We start from the raw sequence: 12,313 nt of genomic DNA, 5'->3' as shown, positions 1-12,313 counted from the left end.
CCAGACTAAATCACCAGGGCGATAGGTTACCGGATGGTGGCGAATGTCGTAGCGTGCTTTTGATCTGTCCTGCGATGCCAAAGTGCGCAACAGAGCAATACAACGAGCTTCTTCGGCAAGGCAGAGAGTCTCGGCGACAGTGGGATTTTCATGACTACAGAAAGGGAAAACAGTGTCGATTGTGTACCGGGGTAGCCGTGCATACAGCAGGAAGAAAGGGCTATAGCCGGTAGTCTCGTGCTTGGTGGTGTTGAACGCGTATGTGATAAAAGGCAGTACGTCATCCCAGTTCTTGTGGTCGGATGAAACATACATAGATGGCATTTAGCAGAATGCGTTGTTGAGCAAGTTGGTTCATTGTAATTGGAAACGTTGGTTGCGCTTTTTTAGACAATCACAAGGAAGGGAGACAGGACAGGCACAAACTAACAACTGAGGTTTATTCAAGAAAAACACTTAAATATCAGACCAAGCCAGCGCAGGCGCTTCAGGGTACCAGCAGCATAAAAAGAAGAAAAACCCAAAATCAGAAAAAACCAATAGCGTGGCTCACCTAAACATACTATCTAGAAAACGTGCCTCCCTATTGTAAAGTATGACCGATGTGTCGCTGATGCATGCTTGTCCCTTCTTTTTTATATAATATGACTCAAGAAGTTCTCGTGCTTTTTCATTATTGCACTTGCGCAGGATCGTAACCTGGTTGAGCAGAGGCCTGCATTTATGGTCTAAGCAATGCATGGGTAAATGACGTTGCTCCCGGTTTAAAATTGATCTTTCGTGTTCTCGGATTCGCACGTTCAAACAATGGCCCGTCTGGCCTACATAGATTTTGCCGCATGTCAGGGGAATCTGATAAACAACGCCAACTTGGCAATCTGCATAGGGGTTCTTGTGTTTCACGCCGCAGCCACCTTGCTTCTTTCTGGCGTGAAGTCTCCCAATGCGGGCGCAAAGGTGACTCAGCTTGCAGGGAGCCGAGAAAACGAGTGGGACACCATGCTTGGTTGCTATCTTCTTCAGACTATGTGCAGTTCTGTGAACATATGGAATTACAACTGGCTTTGAAGCTTTGTTGGCAACATCAGAGTTTACTTTTTGGGGCGCTTTTAGCCTCTTTTCGAGCGTTTCAACCACTCCCAGCACAACCATATCAGGGAAGCCAGCCTCTTTCAGCCTAGAAATTTGCATGTCGAAGCTAGCCTGCATGGCATGCGTACATGACTTCTTCAAAGATTGCTCAATAATCTGTTTAGCAATGGCCCTTTTGGTGATTTTAGAGTGAGCTGAATCATATGGTAATAATTGTTTTTGTGTGCGAGGGCAGAAACAACTACAAACGTGCTCTTTTCCAAAGGTAAGTTTAAGGAACTGCAGAATGTTATTGACAGGGAGCTCATGTGTAAAGGTTAGACCTAAGGCCACTGTAAAGGGGCGTCCATACAGGTAAGAACGAAATCGCTGAACCGTAAATATTACCGCGAGGCATTCTTGTTCCATGACAGTGTAATTCTGGTCGGGCCTACTTAATGAGCGGCTTGCATATGCAATCACGTGATCGCAGTCACCGTAGCGTTGAACTAGGACGGCACCAATACCTATGCCACTGGCATCCGTATGGAGTTCCGCCGGAACTGAAGTGTTGAAAAACCGGTCGTGACGTCAGCAGAAACTTCAACTGACGAAAAGAAGAGTCGCACTCCTGAGTCCACTCAAAGGGGGTGTCCTTTCGTAGCAGGCATGTCAGCGGATACGCGACATCGGTGAATTTAGGAATAAATCGGTGGAAATGGGAACAAAGCCCCAGAAAACTACGGAGCTCCTTGACAGAGCGCGGTGCACTGAACGCTTCAACGGCTGCTGCTTTCTGGGGATCAGGGCGGATGCCATCATTGTCGATGAGGTGCCCAAGCACAAGGGTTTGGCGGTCTTCGAAGTGGCATTTCTTAGAGTTTAAAACTAGACCAGCGTTTCTGATGCAGTTCAGGACAATATCCAGACGCGAGTTGTGTTCACTGAAGGTGCGGCCATAGATGACGACATCGTCGAGGTAGCACATGCACATGTTCCACTTCAAACCGTGCAAAACAGTGTCCATAAATCTTTCGAAAGTTGCCAGAGCGTTGCACAATCCAAATGGCATCACATTAAATTCGAAGAGCCTGTCAGGGGTTACAAAGGCAGTCTTCTCCTTGTCGTCAGGATGCATCGGAATTTGCCAATAGCCGGATCGTAAATCTACTGAGGAGGTGCAATGAAGGCAGTCTGTTGCATCATCAATACGTGGGAGTGGGTACACGTCCATTTTTGTTACAGCATTCAAACGGCGATAGTCGACGCAAAATCTCCAAGATCCATCTTTTTTTTAAACAAGAATCACTGGAGCTGCCCACGGACTCACTGACTCTTGTACGACTCTCTTTTTCATCACTTCGTGCACTTTTTCATTGATAATCTGGCGCTCTGATGGTGAAACACGATATGGCTTTTGTCTAATTGGATTTGCCGAACCCGTGTTGATAGTATGGCGCGTTCGAGACGCAGGGATTGCAGGTATTTTGTCCTTCTGCGCAAAGGCGAATACCGAAACATGCTTCGAAAGCACACCACTAACGTTCGGCGTTCACTCGTGCTGAGCGATTTATTTACCATCGACAAAAGGGCCGTTTCCGAACTGTGGCTATCAGGTTCTTCTGGCACATCTGTAAGTTCAGCCACTAATAAGGACGCGTGTTCCCTGGCGAAGGCTAATTTCATGCCGTCTGATAGTATAACGGACTCCTTAGAACAATTTAGGGGTCCATAAGCCAGTGCGTCCGCCTTTGATCGACACCACACAATGTGGCACCAACACATTCTTCTTCATACAGTTAAAGTGCATCGGTTCTACGGTAGCTTCGAAGCTGTCGGAATCGGCGCCGCAACAGACAACGGGAACGCAAACGGTAGATTATGCAGGTATGACCGTATCACCACAAACACACAGTGTAGTTTCGCGATCTACAGGGTTCTCCAGGAGTCCTGATGGAATCCTACCACTTAAGAATACCGTTCCTGTGCGGCAGTCGACAGTAGCACCACACTCCCGCAAGAAGTCCATGCCGAGAATAACATCATGGGTCAACCGAGGAATAATTACAAACTCTGTCGTAATAACATGGCCTCCCAAAAACACGTCAGCACTACACACCCCAATAGGTCGCAACGGCTCGCCACTCATTCCGCAGAACTTTGAATCTTCGTCCCATTTAAACAAAACCTTTCGCCCTAACACATGTTTAAAAGGGACACTCGTGACCGAAATTGTTGCGCCTGTGTCCACCAGTGCCATCACAGGGACATTATCTACAAGCACGCGCACTTTGTTTTTCAGCATCAACACAGGAGGTATTTCTGTCAGTAGCACGTCTCCAGCGACCTCACCTCTATCGGCCACGCTAGCTAGTTTTCCGGTGACAAAGGGGACGTGGCGCGACGCAGCGGTGTGGGAGAACGGGGAGCACGACGTTGCGGTGGGGGTGTCAAACTTCTGTTAGATGCCGGGGAGCAATTCCGGGAGCTGCTCGGCCAATACTTGTCGCCAGATGGTACGTGTGCTGGCCACGGGGCACCGTGTGGCCGTTCGGAGGGCCGAGAAAACTCTGATGGCTGGCCATACCATGTGGTCGTACGCTGGTTGCAAAACCGCGATATACGACCCGGGACACCGCAGGAATAACACACCGGGAGAGGTCGAAACCTTGGTTGTTCGTCGATGAAGCGGATATTATCATTTTCCCGCGTGTAGTGGGTCGGTTCGTGGCGTGTGTCACGACGATACATCGGGCGTCGAGAAGGTGTGCGCTGAGCGCATTGGTCATGGCGCGGAGTCGTCGGGCGTGTTGTCATCCTCGACTGTGGGGCTGCACTGTACTCTGCGCTGTACACAGCGCAGCGGTAACCATCGGTTACCAAGGGGCCAAATGTGGTGCCGTCATTGCCTCACCTGACGTGTACACGCCATGGTGGTCAACAGTTGAATGCAACAACTCTTCGCGGTGGGAAAGTTCCTCGCGGACAATCTGTCGGATGGTCGAAGGAAGGTCGAGGCAAGGACTTGTGTCCACACTGGCAACCGTCGTAACGTTTGCCAACCGACCAAACTTTGGCACAATCCGACGCATCTTGAGCGTTTCAAAAGTTCTGCAGTGCCGAAACACGTCGGACACAGAACTGAGGCTCTCCATTTTCTCCTTTCCAATGGACGGTTGGATGTTTCCAATGGACAGTTGGATGGATGTTATGAGCGTCCCCTTTGGAACGGGGCGGTGGGTTGCACCACCAAGCTCTTGCTACTATGCTGCTTAATATCCTACCTAGGTTAACCAATGAAAAAAGAAAAAAACAACACACTATGAACTACCACGTCCAAATTTTCTTTTCCCCTATTGCGAACTGTGCTTTTGTACGCCTCCGTCTTATGCCGTTTCCCTACTTTTCTTCCACCAATCCTCCAGTCGCCTCTTACTAATGTCTATTGCGGACCTGTTTGCTTTACCACTGCTCCCGCTGAACCCAAGGGCTTCAAGGAGGCTAGTGGTGCCTAAATCGACCGCTGGGTAGACGTCTTCACATTCTAATAAAATATGCTCCGTCGTTTCCCTCGCTTTACCGCGGCAAGCACATGCTTCTTCTTCCTTCTTATATCTCGCTTTATAGGTGCGTGTTCTAAGGCATCCCGATCTCGCTTCGAAAAGTAATGAGCTTCCTTTTGAGTTATCATAAATGGTTTCTTTCCTGATTTCATTTTTTCCTCGTAAGGGACGGAGCGCTATTCTGGACATTCCGCCATTTTCTTCGATGCATGACGTAGGCGCGACGCAAACAAAATGGCGCTGGTGGCTCCCGCTTTGCTTACGTAACGTGACGCCAACTTGACGTTTCGCCTAAGAAATTGAAATGAAGGCACTGAATATAGCGTTATCGGCGAAGCAAGACAGTTTTACTCCGCAGTAAAAATAAAGCAGCTATCTCAAAGCGTATGATTATTCCGTCGAAAAGGCTTCTCGCTTCTGTCGTCTGCTACGTACAAGCCGTCGTCTGCTTCAATAGCTAGGATGCGTGTCCCCGGAAAATGGAATGAGTCATCGCATGTTGGCTCCAACGCGCTTGTTTTCTTGCTTGAGACAACATACGCGACCTACCAGTGGTGATGCGCGCACGTTCTAGGTAACGTTATCGCTATCTGGTGAAACGCAAGCATAGAACGCAAGTGACTCAGCCCGACTCGGCTGGCTGAGAAACGGCCGAATATCACCGATAGCGTTGCGCGCGCCAGAGATATCCACTAGAGCGACGCAAGCGCCGGCGCTGCCATCTCTTGTTCGTTTCGCTGGTTACTCGCACCTGCTGAGCGGTACCTGCTACCGCAGGTACCGCAGGTAGCACAGCTACCTACGGTAGCATATACAGTAACTCTAGGATATTAGCATGTTCAGCGCCCCTAGCAGAAAAAGAACAAATTAAAGTATTCGGCCACATTACAGTAGCTCCACTTGCGCGCTTACGCTGAAACACGCCTCGATTGATTATTCGCCCTCTGTGGCCATTTGTTGAACTTGAGAGTGTGCGGGCATAGAGTTTTTCACTATAGACCGTTTTTTCGTAGGCGCCGCCATATTGTGAACGCAGTGGCGCCGCCTATGAGCAGCGCCATACTGGCTTGGGTGAAAGCGGTGTTTTGCATGGCAGGTATACGCTCCGCGGTAGTTTCTGGTGTTTGTTATCGCGCGCGCGCGGTCTATTTAGCATAACGTGCGTCTTCTACGCGCTTAACGGTTCTGTGAGACGTATTAAAGTGGTTTAAGTCGGTATAGCCGGACTTTCTGCTGGCATTGCGGCGGACGGAGCTCGCAGCTTGATGTGTGCGCGCATATATTTGAGCGACTATCAGCCTCGGAGACCAATTATTTATTTCTGAATGTTCTATTCACTAATGTGACCTTATTGCAGTATTATCCTCTATTTCTAAGCTGCGGTTTAGGAGCCATGAAACATACGCGACGATCGTAACAGCGTGGGTACCGTTCTGCTACGATAGGATCTGTGATGTTATACTTTGACAAGCGTTCAAACTGTTCGCTGCAAGTTACATTGCGTGACTACTTGGTTCGATGGATGAGGTTTCCGCCCCTGAATAAAATAGTTTTGGCAAGTAATAGCAGCATGCCTTACAGTCAGAATTAAGCTTGTCCATCAAAGGGACTGCTTACGAACTGCGCGAGCGTCCCAAGCACTGGTAGGTGCTAGATTACAGATGTCTTTGTTCTATATACCGCGTGGCCCAAGCATACGGCATCAGCGGTTATATATCTATAAACATTGTGCGGTGTGACTATGCGAGGTCGTATTGCGGCGTTAGCCCATTTTCTCTTGCTTTTTCGAGAAAGAGGATGATAACGATGCCTGTGCATCACAAATATTTGATAGCGCCTGTCGCTAAGATGTTTCGGGGTTGCCTGAGGTTGGCCGTGCACGAACATGCGCTCTTATGTTTTATGTCTTACTCCCTACGCCAAGCGATCAGACATTGAGCTGATTTACCATTTAATGCTGGTAATACAGACACTGGTTTTCTTTATTGAAATAAAATCGATATAAGCAAAATAGTTCACAACACATACATACACCACGACTGATAATGTGCGTACACCGCGGTTGATAAAGCGCGTCACATTTTTGCGCCCCCATGACATATTTCCGCCTACTGTAGTTACCTATGCACCGAAATGCTTCCCTGACGACGTTGTATGAACGGACATGGCGTAAATTTCACAAAGTACGATCTAAAACATCTCGAAATCGTTCCGCAGCACGCGACAGCAATACTTTCAAGCAGCGCCGCGCCGGTTCGCCCAAGACAGAGAGGAGGAAAGGCCCTCCGCGCGCCCTATCCTCCTCGCCCGATGAAAAGGTCTATAACACCTAGAGGGTAATCTGGCGCCACCGCCTATGGGAGTTTCTTAAGGGGGCACCGCGCCGTGCGTGCGTCTATTTGTCGTACAAAAATCCCTCACGTGACCTGATCCTAGGTGCCTAGGGACAGCATCGTTTAGGGATTTTTGAGAAGGCGCGATGCTGGCGCCGAGCGACGTCGTGGCGTGTTCGTCCTCGGCCTGATCGTTCGCTGGACCGCGCGTTGTTCAACATTGCTCATGTGATTGCACGTACGTGCGTTGCTTGTGTGTTGGTTGTAGGTTCTGTGTTACTTGGCGGAAAGTCGTGAGTAGTGGTGGTGCAGCAGTGCGGCTTTGGCCTCGGTGAACTCTGGCAGTACAGAATCTGCGTTGTGTTACCCGTGCTTTCTAGAGAACCCGGCGGTGGTCACAATTGAAATATCGAAGTGGCCTAGCGCCTCGGCAGCGAAGTTCAGCGAACCACGATGTGGCGTCGCCGTGTCCGACTTTGCTTAACGGACATCGAGGGATGTGCTGCTCGCTGCAAGTCATGTAAATGCAACTGCGTCGACCGCCAACTGTTGAGCGCTGAAAGTGTGTTTGGTGTGCTGTGCTTGAAACGAGTGGTGCAGCCGTGCAGCGGGGGTGGCGGAGGAGCAGAGTGGCTTAGGGGCTCCGTTTGCGTGTTCACAGACATATGCTCCCGTCTTGGTCTCATTAGCGGCTGTCGCGGGACTGCGGTGTGCTAGCTCCTTGCCTACTATAATGTTTACGACGCTAACACACAGCATGTTCACGTTCTTCCGCGCTATATGTCATTTGCATGACGGCCGAGTTGAAAACGAGACATATAGTGTTTTTTGCGTTTTTGTGTTGTAAATTACTTTCTATTGTGGAAGTTCTGGGAGTCTTATTACGCAAGGAGTGCGAACGTAAACATAAACACATATGTGTGATGAAATTTTGAATTACCCATAATACCTTTTACGACTGATAAGTGGCCTACACCGCCTGTGTGAATCAGCTACCGTATGTTGCGGCGCTCTTTCGTGTGGTAGAATGATGCATGGTGCGCGTTTATTTCTGTACTGTTGTAAAAACCATTTGTTTATTTACTCAATACAAATGTACGGCTTATTCGCCGCAGTACATTTTAGTTACGCGGTGAAGCATACTAAAAGTGGGAGGGGGCCGCTATCAGCCAGCATAGTATGTCCACTTAAGTGATCTGAGAGGCGGCGGGTGCGCGAGTGTATAATTAAAGAACTCTTATTATGTCCAGTGACAGTGGAGATCATTAACTGTAGCACCAAAGTAGTGGACCACTACCACAAAGGCATGTAGTATGCCCATCTCAATTCTTGTGCTTATGCCAGTCTTCTTTTTTACAGCAATAGCTGCTATGGGCGAACTCCCCTGGTTGTTCTGATGTTACTGGTGTTGTCACTGGAATTCCCGAATTTCTTGCTAGAATATTGCAAATAAAGTTCTCATTGTGCTGCGAGGATTCAAACATATGATTAAAAGAGTAGCAGTCCACAATTCTACATTTCAGCCACTCTGCTGAAGATTCAGTCGCGGTGAATACTGATCCCGGAGAGCATGATCTAGCCAACAGGTGCCATGATTGGCTAACACCTGCTCAATGTCTGCGTACTGTATATAGAGCTGGCATCCACACCTTCAAGCTCTTGCACATCACCTTCCCACTTGTGAAGGCAGTCCTATGTTAAATTTTCTTCTTACTTGTAATGACAATGATTGGGTGCACATGCTTCATTAATCTTCTTCTAGTGCTTGGCTTCTCTGATTTACTGGATGGAGCTGTTGATGTCTTGTTTTCCTCAAGCAAAGCGCAAGACCTAGCAATGGCTAGCCCAAATATAGATTTGAGAAAACCAAAACGAATTCAGCAGTAAGAAGCTAAAGGGTTGTTTTGGTGTAGATCAGTGGCTAAGTCCGGATATGAAAGAGGAGGAAGAAAAGCAGAGTCTTTCCACGTTAACACTGTGAGGCACAACTCCCACAAATATATACGACTCGTACTTATTTTACTTTTTTAAGGAGATTACCGACTTGCATTGGCAAGTGTTCACTTCAACAAACACTGCATGAAGTAAGCCTCCTGCACATATTTCACCAGCTACTGCATCATTGTTTCCCATTATGAGTGAAACTGCAATTTTCTTTATGCTACAAGTTGCCCAATTTTGTGTTTTGCAGTAGGATGTTAGCAGTGCTATTAAGGCACTTAAAACTCATGAATTGTAGTAGAGAGAAAAAAAAGTAAGAAAGCAGTGGCTTTTTGTGCGTAGACTATGCATACACCTGGTGCTCTTATGGTCATTTTTTCCCTATCTGCTAAACCATTGTAAACAAGAAAAGTTTATACACAATTAGTTTATACACAGACCACAACTAAACCACAGGTATCGCTGGTAAGCAAAGTATACTTGTTCAGTGACATTTTCTGCAGTCCTGCTATTAAGCTTTCCTTCCTTCCTTTTCAGCTGTGCAGGTTCATTAAGAAGTGATGATACAGTTTGACAGTTTTAATCGTTGAAAGACTTAGCGAAACATTTTTCGGGTTGTTTTTTCTTGGTTTCAGACTCTGCACATTGCATTTTAAGGCGTGTTTTCTGTGTTTGTTGCTTTTTCTTTATGGGTAGGGCATGTCAACATTTTTTGCACCATTTCAGGTATGTGGTGCCACAGACTGTTCTTAGACGGAGTCTCGCCCTTTCACTCTGTACAATTTGATGTCAGTTTTTTGTGTCCAAGGCCGTTTTACAGCGTGATTGTCATCATCATCAGCCTGGTTACGCCCACTGCAGGGCAAAGGCCTCTCCCATACTTCTCCAACAACCCCGGTCATGTACTAATTGTGGCCATGCCATGCCTGCAAACTTCTTAATCTCATCCGCCCACCTAACTTTCTGCCGCCCCCTGCTACGCTTCCCTTCCCTTGGGATCCAGTCCGTAACCCTTAATGACCATCGGTTATCTTCCCTCCTCATTACATGTCCTGCCCATGCCCATTTCTTTTTCTTGATTTCAACTAAGATGTCATTAACTCATGTTTGTTCCCTCACCCAATCTGCTCTATTCTTATCCCTTAACGTTACACCTATCATTCTTCTTTCCATAGCTCGTTGCGTCGTCCTCAATTTGAGTAGAACCATTTTCATAAGCCTCCAGGTTTCTGCCCCGTAGGTGAGTACTGGTAAGACACAGCTATTATATACTTTTCTCTTGAGGGATAATGGCAACCTGCTGTTCATGATCTGAGAATGCCTGCCAAACGCACCCCAGCCCATCCTTATTCTTCTGATTATTTCCGTCTCATGATCCGGATCCGCCGTCACTACCTGCCCTAAGTAGATGTATTCCCTTACGACTTCCAGTGCCTCGCTGCCTATTGTAAATTGCTGTTCTCTTCCGAGACTGTTAAGCATTACTTTTCTGCAGATTAATTTTTAGACCCACTCTTCTGCTTTGCCTCTCCAGGTCAGTGAGCATGCATTGCAATTGGTCCCCTGAGTTACTAAGCAAGGCAATATCATCAGCGAATCGCAAGTTACTAAGGTATTCTCCATTAACTTTTATCCCCAATTCTTCCCAATCCAGGTCTCTGAATACCTCCTGTACACACGCTGTGAATAGCATTGGAGATATCGTATCTCCCTGCCTGACGCCTTTCTTTATTGGGATTTTGTTGCTTGCTTTATGGAGGACTACGGTGGCTGTGGAGCCGCTATAGATATCTTTCAGTATTTTTACATACGGCTCGTCTACACCCCGATTCCGTAATGCCTCTACGACTGCTGAGGTTTCGACAGAATCAAACGCTTTCTCGTAATCAATGAAAGCTATATATAAGGGTTGGTTATATTCCGCACATTTCTCTATCACCTGATTGATAGTTTGAATATGATCTATTGTTGAGTAGCCTTTACGGAATCCTGCCTGGTCCTTTGCTTGACAGAAGTCTAAGGTGTTCCTGATTCTATTTGCGATTACCTTAGTAAATAGTTTGTAGGCAACGGATAGTAAGCTGATCGGTCTATAATTTTTCAAGTCTTTGGCGTCCCCTTTCTTATGGATTAGGATTATGTTAGCGTTCTTCCAAGATTCCGGTACGCTCGAGGTCATGAGGCATTGCGTATACAGGGTAGCCAGTTTCTGTAGAACAATCTGTCCACCATCCTTCAACAAATCTGTTGTTACCTGATCCTCCCCAGCTGCTTTCCCCCTTTGCATATCTCCCAAGGCTTTCTTTACTTCTTCCGGCGTTACCTTTGGGATTTCGAATTCCTCTGGACTAATTTCTCTTCCATTATTGTAGCATTTTGCCAAGTTTTGCCTCTGTCACCCAAGCTTGAAAGATTGCTACCCACTGCTGGTGGCATGACACATGTGACATTTCTTTTTCAATAAAAGGAAGTCTGTCACTTATCCTGTGCACTGGTTGTCTTTTGTCTCTTTGAATTGCAATTTGTTGCCTATATTTGCTCTTTTGTTGCATTTCAGATTAGGAATGGCTATCATAATTGATATTTAACCATACTGCACACAATGTGGATGATATGTAATTGCAATATATGGCCACCATAAATATAATAGAAGTTAATAATTCAAGAATAGTGCCTTTGCATGGTGGTGCAGCCATGAATTGTGGCTATAAGGTACCAGCGCTGCAGATAGCACTGCTTGTGCAGAATATAGTTCAACTCTACTACTTTCAAACATCATTGTTTTTATCTGCATTTGTATAGTTCCAGTTTCTATGAACAACACACGTCTGGTGGAAGAGTGGCTTGCACCTGCAGTAGGGCCCAATGAATAGCCAAATTTCTGCCCGTTTTCATGTTATTAGCACATTAGTAAAGGCAGTCGTTCTTATAGTAGCCTGTTTGCCCAGTATAGAAGCCGCTGCAGGGTGTCAGGATCTCGTACACATCTTCAGCTTTGCAGGGGACACAGCATCTGGCACATAGTTTGTCACAGGCCATGTAATCGGGGCAAGTTGAGTTCACTCCCTAGCAAAAGGAGAACCAAGCTTGTTGGATATGAAGTAAACCACCTGTATACTTAGTGGCCTTTTTCATTTCGTGTGACATATGTGGTTATAGCGACCCTTGTTTTAAGCACTTCTTGTCCAACAGCGGTCATTTGCTTTTGAAACACTCAGGATAGCTTTCAGCAAGCTGGACAGGAATAACACTGAAAAACCAGCAGATGTTAATTCTCGCACTTATCATGCGAAGCTTCGTACAGTATGATGAGGGCGTAAATAAATGAGAGTGTTCCTCAAGGCCTTGTAGCACATGTCACGAGTTTGGAGCAACATGATGTATAGCACTTTTTTGATTGCATAC

General features: G+C 46.9%; 1 protein-coding gene across 5 annotated transcripts in view; it reads right to left on the bottom strand.

Moving 5' to 3' along the window:
- LOC142566002 (uncharacterized) overlaps positions 1-12,313 on the bottom strand; it is a 191,935-nt gene that overhangs the window by 90,917 nt on the left and 88,705 nt on the right. The gene's annotated exons all lie outside the window — the stretch shown is intronic.

The sequence above is a fragment of the Dermacentor variabilis genome, unplaced genomic scaffold, assembly GCF_050947875.1.
Source record: "Dermacentor variabilis isolate Ectoservices unplaced genomic scaffold, ASM5094787v1 scaffold_12, whole genome shotgun sequence".
In the NCBI taxonomy this organism is placed as follows: Eukaryota; Metazoa; Arthropoda; class Arachnida; order Ixodida; family Ixodidae; genus Dermacentor; species Dermacentor variabilis.
The sequence above is the reverse complement of the archived record's forward strand: the minus strand, read 5'-3'. Positions and strand labels throughout refer to the sequence as shown.